This window comes from Pinus tabuliformis, chromosome 2_1, assembly GCF_031772625.1.
Source record: "Pinus tabuliformis cultivar Carrire ecotype Pingquan chromosome 2_1, CPIR1, whole genome shotgun sequence".
Lineage (NCBI taxonomy): Eukaryota > Viridiplantae > Streptophyta > Pinopsida > Pinales > Pinaceae > Pinus > Pinus tabuliformis.
In genome coordinates, this window is record NC_142299.1 from 835,227,363 (window position 1) to 835,239,703 (window position 12,341).

The following is a 12,341-nucleotide window of genomic DNA, read 5'->3' on the forward strand; positions in this document are numbered from 1 at the left end:
CCTTCATGGTGGCAATGGTGGCACTAGGTTCCACATCAATAATCTACTTCCCCTTGTCATTCCTTTTTGGGTTCTGGCTTAGAATCAGAACATGCATCAAATTCTGAAGCTTCAACTCCGCCACCAGTGACTTCTTGGTGCAACACTCATTTGTGTTATGAGTGGGACTCTTATGGAACTCACACCGCTTTCCTATGTCCTTCATTGTTTTCATGGTGTCATTCTTTGCTTGCAGCTTCGATGGGTTGTCGTAGGTCACTCCACCTTGGATCTATCCTTTGTTTTGTGGTTTGGGGTCACTCTTTCCATACTTATAATTCATAGATCCAAAGTCATGTTTCTTTTGTTTAATATTTTGTTCAATCTTGGCAGCATATCAGTAGGCTACACCAAGCGATGAGATGTCTAAGAACTCCATTTCTTCTTGAACGTAATTGTGGAAACAACTGCAGTACTTAAGCACCAAATGTCGCTCAGTGTCTTTGATACCCAACTTTGTGCATAGAGTATGAAAAATATTTGTGATCTCATGTACATCTTGGTTCCTTTATTGTCGTAGTGTGGTCCACTGTATGTATTTGTCATCATATCTCCCCAAGAGGTAATATTGTTTCTTGACAATGTATTAGAAATAGTTCCAAGAGGGGGCTATTGTAAACAGGGAGGGTTCCTCAACCCTTTTATCATAGTAGGTTTCCCACCAGTCCTTGACATGGGGGGCAACCTTAAACAATGAAAAAGTAATCTTCTCCCTATCAGAGAAACAATGGACCGAAAAATAACCTTCTAACATATTCAACCACTTATATACAACAACTGCACCTATTTGAACTTCAAATATAGGGATATCAAAGTTCACTCATACTTTGAAGGGGGCAGTGCCTTCGAAGTGATTACTGGATAAAGGTGCTTCGCCAATGGGCATCCATCAAAGGATTTGGGCAAAATTGTCCATCATCTCGTTCCTTTGCTGCTAAAGGGATTCTTCGAGCAATAGTTTGATAGGATCCCCTACTCCCTCGTCCTTCTTTTCTTCTTCCATGGGAGGTCATTAGTGCTAGCGGGGACATTCTTGCAAAGTCTCAACCAATTCAAGTCCCAACTCCTTATGCCCCAACCTCATTGGGGACATGCACAGAAAAATAGAGAAAGAGCAGACTACTCTTATACCACTAATCCAGATTTATGAAGGAACGAAATGAAATATAGATATAAACATAAACACATAGATACAACGAAAAAAAAACTTCAATTCATTAATAAAAAAGTAATGAAAATTGCTTACATGTAGGATGGAAATAAACTAGCTTAGGCGATGGTAGCTTATCTTTGAGAAGAGATGTCACGGCTACATGTCTTCTCAACTTTGTTACAATGAGGCTCGAAGGCCTATTTATTATTGAGAAACAATGGAAAACCCTAAAGATCCAAAAACCTAACCCTAGGCGATGAAGTGCCAAAAGTCTGTGGGCACCATTGGGGTAAATTGGTACATCAACTTCCTGGGGTCATAACTTTTGCATACGATCTTCCTTTGACACATACGATACATCGCTAGAAAGATATATCCAAGGACTACAAATTTTTACTGCAAACCCCTATTTTAAGTTATTGGTTTTCCCTTTTCCCAAAAAACATCGTTTAGATCCTCAAAACAACTCTGGAAGTTCACAACCCGAAAAACTGCTAAAAATAGTAAATTATGCTACAATTAAGGAAACTAAAAGAAACAATGGTGGGGGTCCAATTGGAATAGGTTGGTGGCCACCAATATCCACCTTGATTAGTTCTCTCCCCTTAGGATTTAATGGTCCCCATTGTGTTGAGTGCCTCCATGAGATAGGGAAACTTCTACTGAACCTAGTCCATAGTGAGCTACTTTCCCTAGTGTAGGAGTTGGAAAGCTTTGACAAACTTATATAGTTGGATCTTCTATTGGCAAGTGTTCTTGATCTGTGTGTCCATGATCAAATCAATTGTGGCATGTTCCATGCAGTTTGGGTTTAGCTCTGTTGGTGTGATTTGTTCTGCAATGTTTGATGTGTCCAGCAATGGTGGAAAGTATGGTCAAAGGCAATCCACATTGAACATTGCATGCAGGCCAAGGAATGGGAGAATTTTGAGCTCAAAATCATTGTCTCCCACAACCTTGGTGATGGTTTAAGGCCCATATAGGAGTGGTCTGAGCTTCCGATGGGATTTAGTAAGATGTTCTTTTTGAAAATGCAATCGAACTTTGTCACCCACCTTAAACTTGTGTCACAACTGATGTTGATCACGTCGCTACTTGCACTTGGCATTAGACTTCTGCAAGATGTCGTGAACTTGATGGTGGATGTGTTGGATGTGTTTAATAATCTTGGTTGTTTTATCAACCTCGAAATGTACATGTGTGGATTATGTCTATGTAGTCACATGAGGTAGGGCAACATCAATCAGACACAATGGTTGTGTAATATTCCTAATTGGAATTTAACAGCTAATACCAAGAAATGGACTAGGACTAATAAATAAACTAGAACTCATACATAATAATTAAAACACCAAAATTTCCAATAACACAATCTGAGCCATTTTATTAATTTTATGATACAAGAGTATATAAAATGAGCTGAAATTTTGGAACCTGGGCTTGTTATGCAAGCTATGCAAACCCCATGTAGTACAATTCCGATTTGGAGGAAATACTAGCCCAAACTGGTACCGCGCACTACCCAGAAAATTACTATTGTTGCTGTTGGAATGGGACTAAATATTTCCCCCCCAAGAATGCATAGATCACTCTGAAATTACAGCCACAGACTCCTCCCCGAAAGACCAGAAATACCCAGAAAGGGTTTGGACCAACTCCAAGCCAAAAATGAGCCCACCAAGTGATGCAGATTCCCCAACTAACTAGTAATTTTCGACCTCCTACAAGAATGAGGATTTCAGGCCCGAATATTCCCTGAAAAATTCTATAAAATTAGTTGGAGATTCCTCTCAGTAAACCCACAAAAACCCAGAAAGGGTTTTGGCTGAATCCAACGTGCCCCGGTGACCCCGGAGAAGTGAGCCCTTAACTAGCTGGAAAAACACCCTGTAGAAATAATTATGTTGTAGAAGGCCAATCAATTATTGGAAAAATATCCTCCAACCCCTGCAAATCACTTCTCCAAGCCTCTTTATTTCTCCTTAGCCCGAACTCCCCAAATTTCCCTGTCAAAATGTCTGCACAATAGCTGTCCAGAAACTCCTGAAATAGATAAATTTGACCCTCCAAAATGCAGCACTCTCAGCCCTACAAATCCCCAAGGAAAAGCTCGCCCTCCCTATTTATAAATCTCTACAAATTCTTTGACCAAAACTCCATTGTTTGCTCGCTTCTCTTAGCCCCTTTGAATTTCCTTTTGCGCCCTAAGAGAAGCATGGTCCAACTCGAAATGGTTTACAATGTAGCTCCTAGAGAAGCCCTGAGATGGACTCCTTCTTACTCCCCTAGGATGACACTCGAAGTTCAATGAAGGTGGAGGTGTAATTTCCGCTTGGAAATCCCTTTTGCTGAACAACACGGTTATGTTGGCTAAGTAGATCAAAAGAACTAATGTTGAAATTGTAAAATGACCAAAGATAATCCATAAAATGAGTCCATCCTCCTTTTATAATTTTTCCTCATGCCTCTAGACTCTAATTTTAATATTATTTTATTGGTGGGGGCCATTTTCCACTAAGTCACTTTTTCCAACATTTAATAAAATAATAATTTGTCGCTATTCTCCAATAAAATAATACTAGCCAACTTTCTCCAATAATATTTTCTCCTTTTTAATTAATATTACTAAAATTGGGCAAAATTCCTTATTGACTCCCATGCTCACAAAATTGGGGATATTACAGTCCTCCCCACCAAAAATTGCTTGTCCTCAAGCAATGCTCGAACAAGCTCTCTCTCTCTTTGCTTACCAAACTGTCACTACAAACAATACTGGGGTCCCAAATGTCCCACTGAGTCACCTTGAATCCTTGCACCATCCTATCATAAATGAATCCCTCGATACTAAGGTCCCATGCTAATCTCAAAAATGTGCCACCATGCCGATGTTGCACCACTCTAATTACAATTGACTACCCATCATGCACATACTGTATCCTCCTCTCCTGGAACCTAGTGGTGAAATACTGACAAATTCCAAATACATCCTGCCTAGGCATCTCCATGATGCCAAAGCCTACCCATCCAAAGATAACCCTAAACCTATGCAAAAACATGGGAAGCCTACCTCGAAATACGATGAAGGCCTCCTCGAGCCCCCATGTGTCAACCCAAGAGTGAACTAGATCACTCTCTTCCATGACTCCGCTCATCATGAGACAAAGTGGTCTACCAACCAACTAAACCCCCAAATCCCATAGCCAGATCTGTTGTGACATAGCTCTGGAAATTGTTGGAATCCATATATGCCTCGTCTCTATTCCCTACATGAAATAAATATATATGCTCCATATATGATGAACTAATCTAATGCATGCTAAACTACCATGTGCCTGCCACAACGTAGTAATAATGATCGTTAAAAACCGCATGTTCCAAATAACTGCCCCATGAATGCAACTAATATATGGGTTTCCGATACTCGCAATCGACTCAATGTATGTCGATCCATCCCTCTCCTTCCAACCATCACTATTAATTCTAGCATCCACCCTCTCGATAATGTGGCAATACAATTTCTGGAGCCCAGACACCGGCTAGAAAATTGTATTAATCATACATGGTATCCTATGCTCATGCAAGATCCTGACATACCCTTTGGAAAGAGTGGCACATGTCTCTTATGTGACCAACTCCCCAGGTGTAGGCTCAGTGATGAACGATATGCCACCCCACAAAAGATCGCCTCATCTCCCAACTTGTGGTTATCAACTTGCGCACCAACCCTGTTCCTCCATTGTAGAATATCTATCATGCCCCTAAGGCACTGAATCTCATAGAGTAATCTCATTAAATACCCCCAAGTCCTGCTATCCACACTATGGGTCTGGATCGAACACAACAAGGCTCCCCTCATTTGCACGTAGTGCCAACAAGTGGAATATGCATGGGTTATGATGGGTATGATCAAGAACCAATGTCGATGCTCCTGACCCATCCTCTGACTGATCTACTCTCACAACCTGGGTATGTCCACTCCAATGACATGCCTGAAATCCTCGTCAAGGAATCTACCTGCTATTATTACTCCTGATGTTTGTAGTGCAACCCTGCACACTACTACATATAACCATGTATTTTGGTGTCTCCTAGCATACAACTGCACCCAATCACACATCTCTATGCACCTCTGGACCCTGCTACATGTTGCTACATCATCCCTGATCAATTGGTATCCCTCATGTATCAATGTATCCATCACTCTATGAGGGAATGCACTAAGATGTGAACTTCTCTTCCTACACCATGATGCAACCCTGCAAACCATTGTGCAGCACTACACACCTTTGTGCTCCTCCACATATTGTTGTGCACCGCTGCATACCCCTAGACATGCATGGATGTCAAGCTCTAATACTGAGTCCACAGGCATCATCCTGCATCCTATTAGGGTCACCATTTATACTATCGCTCTGTTGGTAAGCCCTCCATGATGTGAGTTATATCTCCTCATCTTCCTAGATAGACTTAAGCAACCTAACTCCTCACATGCTAACATGAATAACATTATTGATCTTATCCTTAGTAGCTCTTGTGTCCAATATGCCAATGAGATAGCACCGTCTCCATATAATACCATGTCTGGCGGCCTGTTGATGCCACCTCTTCCTACCAACTCCTATCGGAGTAGACTAATCATCCTAAAATCCCATGTATGCCCAACATGCCATGAAAACTCATGAAATCTTCCTTCTCCCCTACCAATCCATCATGTCACTAGTGCTGTCAGGAAATATGCAAGGGATATGAAACAATGTGTGTGCCCAACCACTGAGTCCATCATGCAGCTGCTACCATCACCAATCGACTCCACAATGTGATGGAAAATCCCACTTGGATCCCATCAACAATTTGGCCCTCTAGCCCCTCTGGTAATCCATAGCCTCTACTGAACGGTGGCCATGGATGCATCTAACCTCCTAACTAGCTCCATAGGATACCAAATCAATATCTCTCGCCATCCAACCCTGAGAGAGGGACTGAATTCATGAACAACCATACACAAAACCAGTTGCCCATCCTGCAAATGTTGCTCCTTGTGTAGATCATGCCGCCTCATCACATTGACCTGGTCGATACATAAAATTTGTCGAGATACTTCTGCATCTCCCTCTCTGTTGTGTAGAGGTAGCTTAGCAATGCTGCAAGTCCCTTCTATCTAAGCCTGAAGAGAGCTACTGTCTAGAAGTATTGTGGCTCTGGTGATAGTTTGTGCATCTATATGCTCTAAATCGATGGTTGGCCCAAAAGATAGCTGCTCATCCTCCCCCACCATGGGCTCATCATGAGTCACAAACCGCCCCTCCATGACTAGCTCACGTCCTTGTGAGTGTTCTCCATGCTATTGTAGGTGGCTGCTATCTGGGAACTTAGTCAAGGATCTGGGGACCTCTATGTTTCCTAGAACCTCAGTTGGGAATGACACCTCACCAACAAATTGCTTTATGGGTGTATGCTCTACTCTCTCCATCAAGGTGTCAATTGGTGCTAGCAAAGAGGTCTCAAACAATGATGACTCTTGCCCCACACTGGGTATGTCAATGTGCCCCTCACCATTCTGCATGTCCTCGTGCTCAATCTCCTCCTCAAGCTCTTGACATATAAAGCCTAGTCTCCATCAGTGGAAATTCCCCCTGGTCTCACCCTCTCACTACCCTCCTCTACAGGATTATCTCGTCCTTGACCCATGCTTCTCCTCTGGCTCATCCAAAAAATGAGGCATGGTAGGAGAACCAAATTAGCCATATGCATGGGTGTTGTACTGTTGGGTTGTGCACACATGCACATGGATTCTCTGCTGGGAATGACTCAATGCCCCCACCATTTGTTGCATCATATCTAAAACCTGTTGGTTTTTCCTCCTCAACTGTTGGTTCTGCCTCATCAACTCCTCCATGATCCCCTGTGTACTCTTCCCTTTCTGTGTCATTGGAGTGCCCATAAATTCACCAATCACTATGCATGCATGGCCAAAACATCCATGATATTTCTAGCTCCCCCACAATTGGCCAAGATCATGCTCTGATACCACTATAATATTTCTAATTGGAATTTAACAACTAATACCAAGCAATAGACTAGGAACAATAAATAAACTAGAACTTGTACACAATAATTAAAACACCGAAATGTCCAACAACACAATCTGAGCCATTTTATTAATTTTATGATAAAAGAGTATATAAAATGAGCTAAAATTTTGGAACCTGGGCTTACTATGCAAGCTATGCAAACCCCATGTAGTACAACTCTGATTTGGAGGAAACACTGGCCCAAACTGGTACCACGCACTACCCAGAAAATTACTACTACTGCTGTTGGAATGGGACTGAAGATTCTACCCTCAAGAATGCTTGGATCACCCTGAAATTGCAGCCACAAACTCCCCTCCAAAACCCCAAAAATACCCAAAAAGGGTTTGGCCCAACTCCAAGCCAAAACTGAGCCCACCAAGTGATGTAGATTCCCCAACTAACTAGTAATTCGCCTTGCTATAAGAATGAGGATTTCAGGCCCGAATATTGCCTGAAAAATTCTATAAAATTAGCTAGAGACTCCTCTCAATAAACCCACAAAAACCCATAAAGAGTTTGGGCTAAATCCAACGTGCCCCAGTGACCCCAAGAAATGTGTATGGTTCTAACTAGTTGGAAAAATGGCTTGTAGAAATAATTCTGCTGTAGAAGGCCAATCAATTACTGGAAAAATATCCTCCAACCCCTGCAAATCACTCCTCCAAGCCTCTTTATTTCTCCTTAGCCCGAACTCCCCAAATTTCCCTGTCAAAATGTTTGCGTAGTAGCTGTCCAAAAACCCCTGAAATAGATAAATTCAGCCCTCCAAAATGCAACACTCTTAGCCCTGCAAATCACCAAGGAAAAACTCATCCTTCCTATGCATAAATCTCTGCAAATTCTCTAGCCCAAACTCCATTGTTTGCTATCTTCTCTCATCCCCTTCAAATTTCCTTTTGCGCCCTAAGAGAAGCATGTTCTAGCTAGAAATGGTCTATAATGTGGCTCCTAGAGAAGCCTTGAGATGGACTCCTTCTTACTCCCCTAGGGTGACAATTGAATTTCACCGAAGGTAGAGGTGGAATTTTTTCTCGAAAATCCCTTGTGCTGAACAACATAAGAATCTCAAGAGAACTAATGTTGAAATTGTAAAATGACAAAAGATAATCCACAAAATGAGTCCATCCTCCTTTTATAATTTCTCTTCATGCCTCTAGACTCCATTTTTAATATTATTTTATTGGTGGGGGCCATTTTCCACTAAGTCACTTTTGCCACCATTTAATAAAATAATAATTTGCTGCTATTCTCCGATAAAATAATACTAGCCACCTTTCTCCAATAGTATTTGCCCCTTTTTAATTAATATTACTAAAATTGGGCAAAACTCCTTAGTGATTCCCATGCTCACAAAATTGGGGATATTACAGGTTGAAATCTTAGACCCACTTGAAAGGGATTGCAACCAACCGAGCTATGCAGAGCTTTGATATAGTTGGGCTACACATAGGGAAGGCTCTCATCCTAGGTTCACAAATGCTTGGAGTTGTACATGCGGAGTATTTTCATTATCATCTTGTTGACGACCTCTATTTGGCCGTCAGTTTGAGGATGGAATGAAATTAACTTGGTGAGTTTCGTTTCCAATAGCGTCTAGAGGCTTGACCAAAATGCGCTCAGGAACCTGCTATCCTAATATGATATAATGGTCTGTGGGATCACAAAATCTACGCACACTTGGTCAAAGAACAGTTTCGCAATGTACTCTACTGTGATACTCTTCTTGCAGGCCGCCAATATAGCCATCTTAGAAAATTTGTCCACAACCACAAATACACAATCATTACCATGCTTGGTAGAAGGGAGGACAGACAGATAGTCTATGGAGATGGATTCCCAAGGTTGGCTAGGAGTAGGCAGAGGAGTGTATAGGGCTTTCTTCTTAATGGTTGGCTTCGTAATGGCACAGGCAGTGCAAGATCTGATATATTTTCCAACATCCTCTCGGAGTTTGGGCCAATAAAAGTACTTATGTAGTATGAACACAATTTTCTCCACACCAAACTGTCCTACGACCTGACTATAGTGGACATCCCAAACCAGCTTGGAATGCTCGCTTGAAGGAACACAAAGCTGGCCTAGTTGGAATAATAATGTGTCCTGAAGGTGGAAATTAGGAACTTGCTTGCCATCCATTAGTATCTAGTATGTGGTGGCAAACTCCGAATTATTTATTTTACAGTTGTGACCATCCAAAGGTCTCACGACCATAAGAGTTGAGAATAGTAGTAAGTGCTACAACTAGGGGTCGTCTAAGGAAATCCACAACATGATTGGTGTTTCCCATTTTGTATTTAATGCTAAAATGGAATTATTGTATATATGTAGACCATTTCTGATGGCGATTGTTCTTTAACTTCCCTTGTGCTTGTATAAACTAAAGAGGTTGGTGATCAATGTGGATTAGCATCTCCTTCCCCAGAATGTAATGCTTCCATTGTCGGCAATATTGCACGATAAAACACATCTCTTTATCATAGGTGGCGTACTCTAAATTGTATCAGAAAGTGTCTCACTATGATAGTCCACTGGATGTATGTGCTAGATGAGGACTACACCAATAACATAGTCGGAGGCATCTACTTCAATTTCAAATGGTTGTTGGAGGTCTAGAAATGTGAGTATAGGTGCAAAGCAGAGGCAATGCTTCAACTTAATGAATGCCTTCTGTTGGGAGTCGGACCAAGAAAACTTTTCTTTTGCTATTCCTTTGGTAATCTTACTTAAAGGCCAAGTGATATTAGAGAATTTCAATGGGAACCTCTGATAAAAATTTGCAAGGCCTAAAAACCTGCAAAGCTATATTGCTGGTTGGGGCTGGCCAATCCTGAATGAATTGGGTCTTAGTCAGGTCGACATTCATTCCTTGCTCGTCTATTATGTACTCCAAATATTAGACCTAACTAATTCCAAAGGTGATTTTCTCCAAGTTGGCACATAGTTTGTGTTGTCGCAGGGTTTTAAGGACTTGTCGAATGTGTTGCAAGTGCTCTTCCCAACTCTTTTTGAATATGAGGATGTCGTCAAGATAAAAAACTACAAACGAATTGGTGAAGAGCTGCAAGATGTCACCCATCAACCTCATAAAAGTAGTAGGGAAATTCGTCAACCCGAAGGGCATGACCAACCATTTAAAAAGGTCTTCCTTGGTTTTGAAGGTGGTCTTCCATACATCTGTGGGCTCTATTTGAACCTGGTGATAGACAGACTTCAGATTGATCTTGTTGAAATACCTGGGATTGGATACCTGTTTGTGACAGAGATTCTATTTAGAGCTCGATAATTAATGTAGAGCCTTCAGGTCCCATCCTTCTTTTGTACAAGTACAATCGAGCTCCCACAGGGTGAGGAACTTGGTCGGGTGTGACCTTTTTGCAGCAACTCCTTAATTTGCTGCTTGATCTATTCATTTTCTAGAATAGAGCGACGATATGTCATCTCATTGGGTAGAGGTGCTCCAGGAGTCAAATTGATCAAGTGCTTGAACTGATAGTGCAAGGGTACCCCTATAGGTGTGGAGAATATGTCTTTATATTCTTCCATGACCTTATCCACCTACTTCTGATGCATGGAGGAGCCTTTCCCAAGGTCCATGGATGTGGCCACAATCTTCCCCTTAATTTGAGAGTGAATCAGAAAGAAAACAAATTTGCTGGTTTAGGAGATGATCTTACTGAATTTCTTAGAAAAAATCAAAGAGATGGAGGTAGGTGGGGCTACCTATGGTATCCTTTATAACTTATTTCCCAAAGTAATAATTACATTGCGAGGCCTAGACTCATACATAGCATGACACTTCCATAAGTATGGTTGGCCTAATAATACATCACAAACTTCAAGAGGAGCAACATCACACAATACCTCATCTATGAAGGGCTTGATGCTATAGTTAAGACAACAATGCTGGCTGACGCAAAGATATCTTCCTTGGTGAAGCCACCCTATGGTGCACGACTTCAGGTATGGTGTGGTTGTTAGGCCCAACCGCTTCACAACCTCTTATGAAATGAGGTCCTTTTAGCTCTTGTTGTGGGAAATGAATTACATTGGAGAACCCTTCAACCACATTTGTGAGTAGAAGAGACGATCCCCCTCCTCTGGATCTCTGGGCTCAACCTTTGGACCTTTGCGGTGCTAACGATGGAACTGGGTTTTGCATCAATAATCTTCTTCCCCTTGTCATTCCCCTTGTTGTGTTCTGGCTCATAATCAGAATATGCATCAGATTCTGAAGTTTTCAGCTTGGCCACCAATGACGACTTGGCATGACACTCATGTTTGGTATGAGTGGGGCTCTTGTGGAGCTCAAACCACTTTTCAATGTCCTTCTTCATCTGTCTGGTGTCATTATTTTCTTGCGGCTTCAATGGGTTGTCATGGGTGACTTTGCCTTAGCTCTATCCTTTGTTTTGCAGTTTAGGGACAGTCTTGCCTTGCTTCTAATTCGTAGATCCAAAGTCGCGCTTATTTTGCTTAAATTTTTGTTCAATCTTGGAAGCATATCGGTATATTTCACCGAGCGAGGAGATATCTAGAAGCTTCATTTCTTTGTGAATGTATTTGTGGAGATAGTCGCGGTACTTGAGCACTAGGTGTCATTCAGACTCCTTGAAACTCAACCTTGTGTGTAGAGTATGAAAAATGTTTCTGAGCTCATGCACATCTTGGTCCCTTTGTCGTTGTAGTGTGGTCCACTTTATGTACTTGTCCTCATATTTCCCCATGGGGTAATATTTTTCCTTGACAACAGATTGGAAATGTTTCAAAGAGGTTGTGGCTGTAAACAGGGAGGGTTCCTCAACCCTTTTCTCATAGTAGGATTCCCACTAGCCCTTGACATGGGGGCAACCTTAAGCATTGAAAAGTGATATTCTCCTTGTCGAAGAAATTATGGACCAAAAAATAACCTTCTAATAGATTCAACCATTTATATACAAAATTTACATCTATTTGACCTTCGAATATAGGTATATCAAAGTTCACTTGTACCTCGAAGGGGGAATCGCCTCCGAAGTGACTATTGGATGAAGATGTGTCATTGGTGAGAATCCATCGAAGGATCTGGGAAAATTCGT